The following is a 16326-nucleotide window of genomic DNA, read 5'->3' as shown; positions in this document are numbered from 1 at the left end:
TATTGTGGTTCGCCCAATAAAGGATGGCATCCCCAATAGAGGTGGTGTGCACAGAGGGGGGCAGCAGCTCCAGTCCCTGCCCCTTTCATTCCACGCTCTGAAAGTGCCCTTCTGGTCATTACAAAATTAATCATAATATAAAATAAAAAATAAGATATGTTTAATATCAGGTTGAATGAATTAATAATTTTGAGGTTTGTTTGTTAAAAAGAATAGAAGATAATTTTGACTGTTTATTGCTAAGCCTTTTGTGTATCATATTTAAGTGTATCATATAAGCCAAATGTATATATTTAATTGCAATGTGGCATTTTTAAAAAATAATATATTTTGTATTTTTATTCATTTTTATATATTGCCATAAAATGTATTAAAGCTCCATTTAATGTCACTATTAAATAATTCCTAATTATTTTATTTAATAACAAGCACAACAAAACTGGCAGGTGTATTTAGAGATTTTTAAACAGGGGTGATTTATTTAACGAATAACTGTTCAAATATTATAATAAATTGGTTATGTAAATACTATCTGTACTATTTTTGAGGGCCCCTCTGTCCTGTCTGCCCCTGCAGAGTTGCACACCACTGCCCTCAACTTTCTAAAGGGTCACCTTTAGACCATTAGCGGAGCATTGTTGTTCCCCCCACCGGCCCAGCCTGTGCCCCCTGCATCAGCCCCCAGCCAAACCCACACAAATGAGAGCTTTTAATTATCATCCTCTCTTTCTCTCTCTTCCACCTCCCACTCTTCCGGAGAATGCCTCTTGTCTTTTTGGTCATAGTCATGCCATGTCCTAATGCGCCTGAATCCTCACAGACAGCTATAATGCGGCTCTCACCGCTGTTTATTAGCCAGATCCATTTGCCACAAGTCCCCCCTCCACCACCACCCCACTGCTGCCACTACGCCCGCTTTCGTTCTCCTTCCACCTCTTCTTTGTGCTGCCATATGAATGCACTTTGATGGTTGATAATTACGCCTGTCCTTTTGACACGAGGATCCACGGCCTGCCCTTGTTAAGCCAGTAATTAGCCTGTCCTCCTTATTTATTGAGAAAGTACAAATTATCCCTTCTAGTGGGCACTGGCCATTCCCCGCTCTCTCAGTCTGGCTTATTCTCACTGTTTCTCCCTCTCTGCTCGCTCTCCGTTCTCCTAGTATCCCTCAGTACCTTTGATAGGCTGAAAGCAGCTGCACTAAAGCAAGATAAAGCTGCACCATCAGGATGATGAAGAGTGTGGATGGAGAGGCGCTGCGCCGAGCACAAAGGCCACAGAGGAGCGGCGACATTGGCGTGAGGACAGCTGAAGAATACCACAATGAATAGCTCTCATTTGTGAATATACAGATCTGGGTGGAGGAGGGTGAGGACCTAGGGGGGAAATCCACAGGTCACAGTAAAAAAAGTTTGGAAACCATAAGCTAAAGACAAACATGCTGATGTTTAAGTGTCCAGACATGGCTGACGAAAACCTTGTTTGTCATAAGGGGTGATTGAACTGTGGCCCACATTTTTCACTTGCACTTATATACTGTCATAGTATGTATTAACATTTTTAATGATCTTTTATTTTGATATATTTTCAGTTTTCATTTGAATAAGTTTTAGTCATTTTGTTATGTGCTTTCTTCATGTTTATTAGTTTTTTTTAGCTTTATTTTTATTTCAGTTTTAGTAATTTAAGTACTTTAGCTTTTTACAATAAGTTGCCAAGTCAGCATTTCTAATACTAACATAAGTGTTTCATTTAATATTTATATTTTATTTTATTTCAGCTTCCAATTATCAAGAAAAAAAAATCAATCTTGGTAGAGGACGGTGAGGGCCTGTTGGAAAAAGAAAAAGTCCTCAGAGCACCCTCATGGAAACACCGGGAAGAGACCGGCCTCCTGAGGAGAGAGCCACGTTGGGCTCTTTAAAACCGCGGCGGTGATGAGGCTCCATTTACATCAGGTGTGCCCCATCACACGCCGGCCAGCCTGGCTCGTCCAGTGCCCCTCCTCTCTCACACAGTCACTCCTGTCGGAAAGCTGGAAAAGGGGCAGCGATTATGGAGCGGTGAGTGCCGCTAGGTGATAATTAGGGGGAGGCAGCTGACTCGTTCACAATATATATATATATATATATATATATATATATATATTATATATATATTATATATATATATATCTATATATATATATATATATATATTTATAGATAGATAGATAGATAGCTAGATAGATAGATTAGATATAGATATAGCCAAATAAAAAAACCATTTAAAACTTATTATATGCTTATCATTGTTTTTCAGTATACCATAGAAACATGTGGAAAAATAAATCTACAAATACTGCCATAAACTTTTGGCCATGACTGTACTGTATATATGTATTAGAGCCTGACGGTGTCAATTGTCACTTGCTACAATAATCTAATATTTTTTTTTTTCTCAACAAATATTGATATTTGTAATTAATTATGACTGTCTCGTATAATGAATCAAATGGACAGCACTAAAAAAACACCTTACACAACCTAGACACTGATGAACATGAGATTGGTTTAGATACTAATTTAAGTAGGGTCGTCCATCTGACACAGTTAAAGGCCCCCAATATACTTCAAACGAAATCGACAGAATGAATGATATTACATCATTTCGAACAAAAATCAGGCTGAAACTGTTTGTTTTGGCAGTTCAGAACAGCTGACCCAAAGCGGTGGATGTTCAGTGAAACTCCACCTTCTTTGACATGCGATTTTTTTCTATTCAATGGAGGTCAGACAGGAGAACAACATCTGCAAAGTAAACACACATGGAGTGTCGAATAGCTGAGCTGGCACAAATATATCCACACCTGTATGTTTTTATCAAAAGTAAATCATGACACCACATTAAAATATAAAAAGTTTAACAATTTTATCCAGTTTAATAAAAATAAATGAAACACTAATAAAATAAAGTAACAAACTGACTCCAATAATACTTTTTCATATCATGCTAAAGTTTTCAGACTGTGAGCCATTCCACATTCCCATAAAGGACTGATTATGGAAAGGGATGGTTCTTTTGTATTGCAAACATGATACTTGACTCTCAACTGCTGCTAATCATTATTCTTTTGTCATAATATTCTACCATTGGGGCCCGTCTCACACTAGATTGCCTACACTTCTTCATTTACATCATTGTTGTGTTTAGAGGAATGTTTATATTAATCTACACCCCGCCTCTAGCAGCACGGGGGTGCTGGAAAGTCCGTAAAAGTATACCATTGCCCCCAAACTAAGAATGGAAAACGAACTTCGTCTGAAGTATATTGGGCCTTAACCCTTGACAACCCCCCCCCCATCTCTTCACCCAGATCTCCAAACCTCTCCTCTCTTCTCTGCCAAGACCTCATTCCTCCATCCCTCCCTCCATTCCTCCATTCTCTGTCCAGTCTTTACAGCAGACAGACAGCTATTATCCTTCATTGTCTTTTTACAACGAATGGGGAACTATAGATTTGGTTCCCCTTTTAATATGGCTGCTTTTTTATGCCCAATTCATCCAAATTAAATTGGTCACAACCCCACCTGGTGTTGCCCCTGTCTTCAATGTGTCTCATGGATCATTCAAAGCCTCTCCAGCCAAATTTCAAAACCTCCGCTGACCTTGTGTCTTGCTAGTCTGTGGCTATTGTGGTTCGCCCATAAAGGATGGCATCCCCAATAGAGGTGGTGTGCACAGAGGGGGGCAGCAGCTCCAGTCCCTGCCCTTTCATTCCACGATTGAAAGTGCCCTTCTGGTCATTACAAAATTAATCATAATATAAAATAAAAAATAAGATATGTTTAATATCAGGAGTTGAATGAATTAATAATTTTGAGGTTTGTTTGTTAAAAAAGAATAGAAGATAATTTTGACTGTTTATTGCTAAGCCTTTTGTGTATCATATTTAAGTGTATCATATAAGCCAAATGTATATATTTAATTGCAATGTGGCATTTTTAAAAAATAATATATTTTGTATTTTTATTCATTTTATATATTGCCATAAAATGTATTAAAGCTCCATTTAATGTCACTATTAAATAATTCTAATTATTTTATTTAATAACAAGCACAACAAAACTGGCAGGTGTATTTAGAGATTTTTAAACAGGGGTGATTTATTTAACGAATAACTGTTCCAATATTATAATAAATCTGGTTGATGTAAATACTATCTGTACTACTTTTTGAGGGCCCCTCTGTCCTGTCTGCCCCTGCAGAGTTGCACACCACTGCCCTCAACTTTCTAAAGGGTCACCTTTAGACCATTAGCGGAGCATTGTTCCCCCCACCGGCCCAGCCTGTGCCCCTTGCATCAGCCCCCAGCCAAACCCACACAAATGAGAGCTTTTAATTATCATCCTCTCTTTCTCTCTCTTCCACCTCCCACTCTTCCGGAGAATGCCTCTTGTCTTTTTGGTCATAGTCATGCCATGTCCTAATGCGCCTGAATCCTCACAGACAGCTATAATGCGGCTCTCACCGCTGTTTATTAGCCAGATCCATTTGCCACAAGTCCCCCCTCCACCACCCCACTGCTGCCACTACGCCCGCTTTCGTTCTCCTTCCACCTCTTCTTTGTGCTGCCATATGAATGCACTTTGATGGTTGATAATTACGCCTGTCCTTTTGACACGAGGATCCACGGCCTGCCCTTGTTAAGCCAGTAATTAGCCTGTCCTCCTTATTTATTGAGAAAGTACAAATTATCCCCTTCTAGTGGGCAATGGCCATTCCCCGCTCTCTCAGTCTGGCTTATTCTCACTGTTTCTCCCTCTCTGCTCGCTCTCCGTTTCTCCTAGTATCCCTCAGTACCTTTGATAGGCTGCTGAAAGCAGCTGCACTAAAGCAAGATAAAGCTGCACCATCAGGATGATGAAGAGTGTGGATGGAGAGGCGCTGCGCCGAGCACAAAGGCCACAGAGGAGCGGCGACATTGGCGTGAGGACAGCTGAAGAATACCACAATGAATAGCTCTCATTTGTGAATATACAGATCTGGGTGGAGGAGGGTGAGGACCTAGGGGGGAAATCCACAGGTCACAGTAAAAAAAAGTTTGGAAACCATAAGCTAAAGACAAACATGCTGATGTTTAAGTGTCCAGACATGGCTGACGAAAACCTTGTTTGTCATAAGGGGTGATTGAACTGTGGCCCACATTTTTCACTTTCATTTATATACTGTCATAGTATGTATTAATATTTTTAATGATCTTTTATTTTGATATATTTTCAGTTTTCATTTGAATAAGTTTTAGTCATTTTGTTATGTGCTTTCTTCATGTTTATTAGTTTTTTTTAGCTTTATTTTTTTTATTTCAGTTTTAGTTTAATTTAAGTACTTTAGCTTTTTACAATAAGTTGCCAAGTCAGCATTTCTAATACTAACATAAGTGTTTCATTTAATATTTATATTTTATTTTATTTCAGCTTCCAATTATCAAGAAAAAAAAATCAATCTTGGTAGAGGACGGTGAGGGCCTGTTGGAAAAAGAAAAAGTCCTCAGGTCACTAAAGTTTTTTAGGCTTTCCATCTTATATTTATATTTTATTTTATTTCAGTTTTATTTCAATTAACAAAATGTATTTTTAGTTCCAGCTGGATGAGGACCTAGGGGCAAAAAAATACACAGGTCACAGTAAATTAAGTTTGGAAACCATAAGTTAAAGACAAACATGGAGATGTGTAAGAAAGTGTGTGAACATGGCCAACGGAAACCTTGTTTCTCTCTTTATCTCAAAGGGGGCGATTAAACTGTGGCCCACATTGCCTGATTTATTAAAATAATAATGTGCTCTCAGGGTCTCAGGTTTGGTTTGGCCTTCCAGGGCTGCTCCGTCTGGGAGCTGCGTGATCCGGGAACGGCGCCTGCTTAATTTCAATTGCCTGCCAGGTAGGAACCTTGTTTAATACGGTACGACAAAGGCTGTGATCAATATGTAGCTTATTGTTGCAGTCTTTTTGCCAAAATCATTCAAAACTTGTATATTCCTTTTACCTGTTCTATTTTTTCCTCCTCTTTCCTGTTTCTCAGCCTTTCTGTTTTTTTTTTTGTTTGTTTTTTTTTTTTAAGAGGTCTGGAATATTAAGCTATGACCACCTCCATCTCTCTCCAGCCTAAACAAAACCCATTTGCTCCAGTACGGTAGGAGGAACAGTATTGAGGTGGTCCCCTCCCTCTCATCATGCATTCCTCTGCCCATAAGAGCCTCCCAATCAACAGAGATGTAAATAAGTTCAGACAGTTGCCAGACCTTTGTCTATGTCTTAGGGTTGAGAGGCATCACAAGGATCTATTTTGGTCAGGCTGAGATTTTTAATCTGTTTAGTTTCAGTGTTGTGGGAGAAACAACACAGTCTTTTGGACTAAATAGACTGGATTACTAGTCACACTCGTGCAGTTTTGAAGTTTGCCCTCTTTTTTTTTTTCTTTTTCTTTTTTTTTTTGGTGACAACAGATTCATGAGTGCATTCAATGAGCATTTAAAATGTTATTTCAGGTGGCATCATACTGAGCATCTCAGACAGGATAAAGGCCAACTATTATTTTTTTTTTTTAAGAATAAGGAATAGTTATAAATCGTGCTATTCATCATATTTTATTTCAGTTAGTTTAGTAAGTTTTTCACGTAATTTATTTTATTTCAGTTTTATTTCAATTAACAAAAAAAAACAAAAAAAAACAAAACAAAAAAAAAAATATATATATATATATATATATATATATATATATATATATATATATATTTAAACGTCTTAGATGTAGTTAACACTGACATTGGGACTGTCTGTTGATCAAATGAATTAAGAACATAATACTGTATGAATATTTGCTGAAACAAGAGTCTAAATGAAGATACTTCAAATACATTACTCTGATAAACAAGAACTGAATAGATGTTAGACTTGTTCAATTCCCATGTCATTGAAAATCACTTACTGTCCAAATTTGTTAATTTTGAGTCTGCGTTTCACTTAGATTCAGATCGTTTACACATCTTATGTTTTTGGTCTATGTAAATATGTAGGCCAAAGCTGTGTCAAGTAGTTTAGTGAGGTGTGTTTCCTGTAGAAGCAGACTTGCACAAACATGAAGGTGGTACTTCAAGTTTATGTTGTAGCAAAGTATAAACATTACTTACTTATATAGATTTTATAAATTACTTATATTTACACTATACCATTCAAAAGTTTTTAATGTATTTAAAAAATAAATAAATAAATAAATAATCGGCACACTTGTTATTTGAGTCTTCAGTGTCACATGATTTTTCAAAAATGATTCTGACATGCTGATTCGTTGCACAGGAAACATGTTTCATTTTTATCAGTGTTGAAAACAGATGTGCTGCTTAATATTTTGTTTTTTCTGTGATGAATAGAAGGTTCAGAAGAACAGCATTTATTTTAAAATTGAAATGTTTAGTAACATTATACATATATTTCATATGATGAACTACGTATACTTCCATTGTCCTACCTCACAGTTCACACCTGAAAGTACAGTGTAGACACCATTTCTTTTCCAATTAACATCTCATTCCCAGAGGATTCTGAACACACAGAGAAATACATATTAACATGCCAAAATACCACAAACATATTCAGGACAGTAATGGCTAAATGGAAATTCACCTAAAAATGAAAATTCTGTCATCAGTTACTCACCCTTATGTTGTTACAAACCTGTATGACATTTTTTATATTATGTTGAACACAAAAGAATTTGCTAGAACATATGTCAAACAACACTGAACCTTGTAGACTTTTATAGTATGGGCATTTTCCAAAATATCTCATTTATGTTCCACAGAAGAAAGTAAGCCATGGAGTTTTTGTTGCCAGAGTATACAATATAGTTCAATGCAATTTAAGTGCAGTTAAATATGGCTGTAGTAATAAAAGTAGTTTATAAGTAAATGTGCAGTATGTAAGATAACTGCACCAAAAAGTTTTATTATTATTTTATTATTTGGTTACAAAACTTTCTTAGAAATTAGTCAGTGCAATAATCAAACATTAAAAAGAAACCCATGGTTCCTCTAATTGTTTTCTTATTTGGATGGACAGTTTGTTTGGTGTGATGTTCTGAAATGGCTGGATGCGTCTGTTAGTTGATTTCAGCATTTAACATGCTTTTAAAACAGGCTGTGTGGTCAGAGCCATTAAAACATAATGAGACAAAAACTAGCTAAGAAAGAATGCTTCATGTTTAATGATACACTCGGTTCGCTGGTCCCTTCACCCAAAGCCATGTGATAATTCTGATCTGTGCATCCTAACATTACAGAGACGAGGCTGTTTACACTTTCATTTGAATTTCCCTTTCTTCTCGTTGTCTGTTTTTGGAACAAGGCCCTTTCTCTACACACATTCAGCTCAACTCATGAGGGATTAGCTGGGGTTTGCTCAGAGTCCAAAACAGGAAGTCAGACATAACAAACACCCTTAACAAACGAACATATCGACAGTCCCATAAACAAACACAAAGATGTGTGCGCGTAGTCCAGCGGCTGTCAGTCTCTGCTTTTGTAGCTTTCTGACTGTCTGTGTGATGTGATTTAAGAACCCAAATAACATGTTTGGTGATGGTCTGAAAGCATTAAAAGCATCGGTCAGCTTTTCGCATATCTGCGTGAGTTTAATTACAAGCGCTCACTTGTAAATTAAAACTTCATATCCAGGCGAAGCTGTGGCGCCTGGGGGCAGATCTCTTGCCCTTTTATTTCTGGATCCCTGACCCAAACCCTGCTGCGTTTTTGGACAGGGTTTGTAGGCGTCTGTGGCCCAACCCACCCCTCTGCCACTCAGGCCTGTTACTCTAGGCCACCGTGCTTGGAGCTATGGAAATGTCTTGCTGTGTGAATGAATGTGTATGTGTGTGTGTAACAATGTATCTCCAAGCAAGCAGGAGAGAGAAGAATGGAAGCAGAGAATGAGGAACCGTGCTTGGTAGCCACCAGAAATGTAATTAATGAGCAAGTTTCTCATGATAAACTATTATTTAGCTGTACCTTTGAGCCCGGAGCCATCAGGTAATGAGTGAAAGCTACAGAACAGGATGGAAAATGCACACTTTTGCACTGAATCATCACATCTTTGGACTTACACAGCCATACGCCATAATAAAACCAGGTCCAGTAATACTGCATGGTTCAGTTCTGTGTTACAGTTCCCGCAAGTGTTTTTTTGTTTTTGTTTTTTTGCAGTGCCTCTCCACTTGTTGATTGCTACCCTAAACAGGTTGTAGGTGTGCTTTGATAGGTTTTGATATGGTTACAGACAGCAAAAATAAATAATGCTAAATCAAAACAATAAAATGCAACAAACCATATAACACCTGTATGCTTTTTATTTATTTATTTATTTTTGTGCACCAATCAGAATTGAATTTAAAATTAATTTGAACTGTTTCCAACTTTAAAATCAAGGCAAACGTGACTTGACAAAGCCATAGATGGATGGAACTCATTAACTAAAGGAGATTCTAAATTTTACACAACCCTGTCTGCCACCAGGTAAAAGTTGACATATGTCAAAACTGACATGTCAACATGGGCAGGTTGCAAGCAACATGCCTAATATGGCACAACTGTATGATACAATATTATTTGGATTGCATGATAATGTAAAAATTAAAAAGTTTTTTTCCAGTTATGGGAAGATTTAGATTTAGCCAATAATACAAATTAATACATTTTTATGCTTTATTTTAGTGGCATTTTTGTTTACTTTTGTGTGACAAATAATTTTTGTGCCCCATTGGGTCTGGTACATTAGAAATTTCTGAGCGGCTTATTTGAATGCAAGTAAAACTTTTGAACTTGTAGGGGGTAGGATAGTAAGTTCCGTAAGGTCTGTTCTGGTTTGAGCTCATGGCTTGGCAAGAGGACATGAAGAAGTACTTGTCCAGGAAAAAAATGGAAAACGACGGCTTTAGTAAAATGGGAGGTAGGAATCAGATTTCAAAATTGAGGCTTATGAAATAATAAATAAAAATCCCTGCAGTAAATGCTTGCTGGTGCCTGCAGCTGACTAGCTTAAGCGCATGGCATGAGGTAGGCATTGTCTTTATAAGATGGCACCTCATAAAATGGCATTAGCTGCCATTGCTGGGGCTTGAAGCTTCATCCTGCTGGGTTTAGGCCCAGCGTGTTCGCCAACGCGCATTATTAGAGTGACATCTGCTTTACAAGTCCTGCACCCAGGAGCATACCTAAACAACTCATTTCAGCTCCATTCTCTCCCCGCCGCCCCTTCGCAAGCCTCCCGAGCAGAGGGTGTGTAACTCATTTTGTTCTGTCATCTTCTCTCTCTCTTTCAATTTTAATTTGCATATGGTGTCATTTCTCTTTCTTTCCTTCCTTTCCTCCCTTCTTTCTCTCTCTGTTTGCAGCCCTCTGGCCAGTGATGAGTGTTGCACAACAGAGGGCTTCACTTTATCAATCAGCTGTGGCACAAACACTTAGTGCATTACAGCGACCATCCTTTATTTCAAAGCTCTTCACGGAGGAGGCATGCAAATTGCTCCCACATCAGCCGCCTTGACAAAAGAGCAAATTACCCAGTACGCACAACAATTTCTGAAGGCCTGAAGAGGACATTGACTCTGGCCTTTTAGATTTAATGTTACCAATGGCATATATTTATGCATAGTTTATGTTATCAATGAGCTGTAATGATTGCAGTACATACAAAAATTGAAGTTAAAGTTCACCAATACTAAATTCTACATGTTTGGCTGTGCATTTTGGTTTTTGAATACATTTACAGATTGTGAACTCTACATGGTAAAATGTTGCATGAAGGTTCTGGCTCATCTAAACTGCACAATGTTTTTATGTGATGGTCATGTTGTTGTCGGACTGATGGACTAGATCTCTGAAATCCCATGCGATAAGGCTGGAATGAAACAAGCATTACAAACATCACAAACTGTGTAAGACAAGTTTCCTCTGATCTGTTTTATCAATCACACACATACACACACACACACACACACACACACACACACACACACACACACATTGAGGCAATGATAGCTCAGCCAGGAGCTCCTTTAAGTCTGCTGTCAGCAGGTATCCTTCCAATTCAATGAAAGCAGCATCATGTGCTGTTTCACAGACTGCCAGGCTTGACCATCAATAAGAAGCAGTTCTTGGCACTGTCTGATAGTGTTTCTCAACTGATTTTGCTTCTGGAACCACATTTTATGGTATTTATGTTTACAATCTATGAACTGCATAGGCACAGAAATATGAATATATATATTAACATTCATATATATATATATATATATATATATATATATATATATATATATATATATATATATATATATATATATATATATATATTAACATTCATATATATATATATATATATTTATATATATATATATTAACATGACTGACCGAATGGAAAAATGAAAGTTCTGTAAATAGATAAACACCATCAGTGTGATTTACCATGTGATGTTTAACACAGTCTGAGTCATATTTTCTTTTGCCTTGAATAGTTGTGTTCATGGGTTGAAGATGAAGATATTACATTTGATCTGAATTTGTGCTGAAATACCGTGGCATTTGATTGGATGTAGTGCCTATGATGTCAACACAACAAAAATGTAAGGTAAATGTTGCATTTGTTTGTTTGTTTGTTTTTTGGCATTGCGTTGCATCACATTGCATTTAAAACATCCATCCCAACCGACTTTAATCTTTGTTGAGTCACCAGAACTAGGTTTGTTTAGGCAATTTTTTTAAGCATGACTGAAAAGTGGCGAGCCATCCTGTAATCACTCTATCCCAGCACCAGTTAATTCAATTACTCCTTTTAAAAACTATCCAAAAGCACATCTGTTTACAGACTTTTCATCAGGCTATTTAATTTCACAAAATTATTACAATTAAAATCATCACAATTAAAAGAAACAAAGTCTTAAACTACTTTAGTCTGTGTGCATTGAATTTATTTAATACACGAGTTTCACAATTTGAGTTGAATTACTGAAATGAACTTTTCCACGACATTCTAATTTATTGAGATGCACCTGTATATCTGTTAAGCACTGTTTTAAAAGGTGTTCTATAAATAGTTTTACTTGCATTGTCAGTATTCAAGAGAACAATGTCTTCAAAATGGCTGCTAGAAGATGGTGTATTTTTCTTCTCTTTTGTTTCTGCAATACAAGCAAAAAAATTTTAGAAGTAAAAACAATAGGCTTGTAATATCATTCCCAACATATAGACAAAAATTTGAATTTGCACACACAACAGTGAGTGATGTATTTTGACATGGCAGATGAGGTCTGCAGGAATGAAAGAGAGGGAGACTATCCGGTTCATTCAGGTTTAGTTAGTATTCCACTGGGAACAGGATTGTTTCCCTGAGTAGCATTCCTTCAATGTCCTGTGGCCGGTGTTCCTTGTTAGGCTGTGGCCCTTCCAATGGAGAAAAGAGATAGATAGAGGGAAATAAATAAATAAAGAAGAGAGAGCGAGTGGGATGAGGAGGGGAGAGAGTGAGAGAGAGGGCCGCTACGCCAACACCTTGACGTAGATGTACAGCTGCTCACATTGCGCCTGTCTCACCTTTAGCCTCGTCTGTCTGCTGCCGCTTTTCATTTTCCGCATTCATACATCAATGAGCTTCGCGTGCTGACACCTCATTTTGCAGGCTACTTTGGTTATGGAGGCCGTGTTTTGCATATCGCAACCCACCCCCCTCCTGACACGCCGGTGATCTTTAAAGAGAGAGAGAGAGCGGCACAGAAGGAGAGCGAGTTAGCTACTTCTTTTCTTTCTGATGCGTACCTTCATCACTTTTCTCCTTGTCATGCAATAGTTCTCCTCCGTGTGACACCAGCTCATCTTTTCCAAATCGAGCTTAATTGATTGATTTCTGTCTTTCATTTTCCTGTGTCTATCATTGCTGTTCCTGCGTCTCCCCCCTCATGCCTCATGCTTCAAGACTTTGTCTTTGCTCTGTGTTTGACAGCTTTGGTCTGAGTATACAGGAGAATGGCTTCCCTCCCCCATCACTCCTCTTCAATCTTTGTATTTCAAGCGAATATTACATTCCTATTGTATTCAATAATGGAGACTGATTTCCAGGATAATTATTACTGGCTAATTAGTCAACACCATGAACAGTCGAGCCAGAGAACATGTGGCTTTGCATGCTGGACCCATTATAGTTATTTTTTTTTTATTTATTTTTTAGTCCCTTCATGCTCAGAAAAAGGAATGACAGCTTGGATGTTTGAAATGCATGTTTCTTGGGTATATGTCTCATAATTGGCTGCCAGTTAGTTTTCATATACTACTTTCCATATAGGAATTGGCCAAACATTGTTTCCGCTATGTGTGAATTATTTTATGTGCTAATTTGGGCTGAACTGTAATTTTTGGTATTAATATTTTAATAAATACATAATAAAATAAATAATAATCATTAATATTGTTGTTGTTGTTGCTGTTTTATTTAATATTTATTTTTTATTTGATTTACCTTATTAGCATGAATATGGGGGTATTTTTGCATTCAGGTGTGCCATTGTGACCTGATTTTCTCATTTAAAAGAATCTCCAGACTCTGTATGTTTAAGTTAAAGCTTAGATTGCCTCAACACCATTTTAATGAATTTCTTATACACTAAAATTCCCTAACATGAATGAACACTTTAGATATATACAGTAACAATATTTACGTATACACAATGCCAACATTTACATCACGCTTTAAAACAGAGAACGCCTTTGCTTTTTGTGTAAATGTGTTCATTATTTACATTCTAACATTCAGTAGATAATTAAATACAGGGGTCCGAAGGAAGTGCCTGTTGTAGACCCCCCCACCCCCCCCCCCCCCCCCCACACACACACACACACACACACCGGAAAAATTATTTTGTCCCCACTGCCTTACATGATCCTATGAGCTAATTGTGAATTAAGATCCTGACAAGCAAATAAAATATTTGGTTGGAGCAAGGCTGACAGCCGTGAGGAGGTGTCGGCGAACGAGAGGATGGGTTGCCGAATGAGGTGATGAAGGAAACGACAGGAAGAGTGTGAGGAGTGAGTGAGTGTGTGTAAGTGAGTGAGTGTTTGTAATGGAAAGGGGGTGGGTTATTTGTGTCGTATAGGTATCATATGGATATCTGCCAAACCTAATGTAATAAATGGATGTTTTCCTGGGCCTGAAAAGAGGGACCCGGGCTTTTAAGTGGCGAGGGGCTGTCATCTCTTTGCATTTGTGAGAGGAGAGGGGAGTGTGAATGTCACTTTCAAGTAGAACTGCAGCTCTCTCCTAATGAGAGATGGGGTCTGCCTCAGAGCCAGCCAAGGGGCCAAGGAGGAGACGCCCCCCTCCCGTAGCCTCCAATCCTCAGAGGGGCTGACAGCCTCCGATAAATCAAGACGCTCGCTTCCTCTCTTCCCTCCCTGCGCCACCTGCGGTGGGTGGAGAGCGCTCATTTTCCACCCAGAAAGAGAGAGAAAGCAGAGAGGTGTAAAGAGCAAGAGAAAGTGACGAGAGAGAGATGGAAAAAAGAGAAGAGATGGTCAGGGCCCACAAAAACTCTCCACAAATGTCCTTTGAACTATGTGTCAATGTGTTTGCTGTTCTGTTCCTGTCTGCTATCTTCTTGTGTAGAAAACAATGCCATGCAGCAACTGCTTTTTTTTCTGTTTTGTTTGCTCGTTATGTTTGCATCAAGTTAATTGTGTTTTTGCCGAGTGGTGCGAGGTCGTTGTGTAGCGTTACCTTTAACACTGTTAGTTATCTAGAGCAGAAGAGTCACACGGAGGTAATTATCCTGTTAAATAAGTTCAGGTGTTGGATGAGGCTGTTTGCCCCTGCTGTCCTGTGCAGCTAATGTCCATGCCCTGCCCAAAGGCATCCAGTGACCCATTACTGCGAGCAACAGCACTCACAAGCAGATGTGTACTGTTTAAAATAGCGCCTCTCCATTATTAAATGAACTCACTGCCCCCCCCCCCCCACACCCCCATACGTTAACAAATACTCACTTGCATTAAGCAAAGCTTGCAGTCAGGTCACATTTATGGCGATACATTGGTAAAATATGATGATGTCCGGCATTAACAGTTTTGTACATTTCTGTCATGATTGCACAATCTGTCATGATTGGCACTTGCAATTAAAGGAATTTGCTAAGAATAAATTAAGCAGATGATGATGCCTACATTTATTTTGACACACTGTTTTAATGCCCTTTTCCAAATCAGGTAACGCTGCAGATGTGGCCACTAAATAAGTGCCAACATTTGCATACTTGCAAGCCAGCTCTGAGTATTAGATTGTGGAGGATTCAGTGAACTACCACAATCTAGCATCCTATGCTGTGACTGTACAACATTGCTCCACCACTGTGATCCAAGCACCTGAGTCGGCTTTTTAAAATGCCAAAAGTGCACACTGAGGGCCTGGATATATGAAATATTGGCTGAATTATATGATGCCATGATCAATAGAAAATGTATGTGCAAAATATCTTGTAAATAAAATGAATTTCTGGAGTGTCCAATTTGTTTGCCAGCTTTAAATGTATTACTTCAAATTTATTTAAAAATTATTAATTCATTTAAATATATTAATTATTTATTTTTATTTAGTTTAACATATTTGCATAGTATATAATATATATATATATATATATTATATATATATATATATATATATATATATATATATATTGCTTAGATATACACTTCTGGAATGATTTATAAAATCATACTTGTAATCATACTTATAATAAAAATTTTGAAATAAAATATAAAATATTTTTTGTTTGTTTGTTTGTTTGTTTGTTTGTTTGTTTGTTTTAAGCCAGCCACTATGGACCAAGTGCATCATTACTTGCATGTGCACAGAAACAGAAATGATTCTGCAGTGTTTCATGTTGTTTGGACTGTACCTTTTTAAAAACGCGTGAGAAAGTGGCTAGAAAGGAAATTCCAAGCTTTATAAATAATTCAGAAGTATGTAGGGAAGCAAAAGATTAGTGTTAGGGGTGGTGAGAGGGGCATAGATGAATTAAGTGAGGTGGCGGGCCCAGTGCTGCCAGTATGCAGATTAAAGAGCGGGACTGCAGCGTGAACTTTAGACAGATGGCAGCGCCTAAGCGGAAATGGGAGAGAAGAAGGAGGAGAAACGGGGATGGGAAGGAGAGAGAAAATCCAGCGATGCGACCTGCAGGAGTAAAAATTGCTTGCATTGTTGTTTTCATTATCTAGCTACTGTCATTTCATGAGCTTTGTATCTTTGAAATGA

The 16326-nt window shown here is 37.9% G+C and overlaps 1 long non-coding RNA gene across 21 annotated transcripts in view; it reads left to right on the top strand.

The window, feature by feature from the left end:
* Window positions 1–16326, top strand: part of LOC109065015 — a 358164-nt gene that overhangs the window by 291818 nt on the left and 50020 nt on the right. Inside the window, exon 16 of one of the 21 annotated variants that reach the window (XR_006156267.1) lies at window positions 11546–13567. The exons of the other annotated variants lie outside the window; for them this stretch is intronic. This is a non-coding gene — a long non-coding RNA (uncharacterized LOC109065015). Of the gene's footprint in view, window positions 1–11545; window positions 13568–16326 lie in introns of those variants that run through there. 21 annotated transcript variants of the gene reach the window in all.

This window comes from Cyprinus carpio, chromosome B13 (assembly GCF_018340385.1).
Source record: "Cyprinus carpio isolate SPL01 chromosome B13, ASM1834038v1, whole genome shotgun sequence".
NCBI lineage: Eukaryota > Metazoa > Chordata > Actinopteri > Cypriniformes > Cyprinidae > Cyprinus > Cyprinus carpio.
The sequence above is the reverse complement of the archived record's forward strand: the minus strand, read 5'-3'. Positions and strand labels throughout refer to the sequence as shown.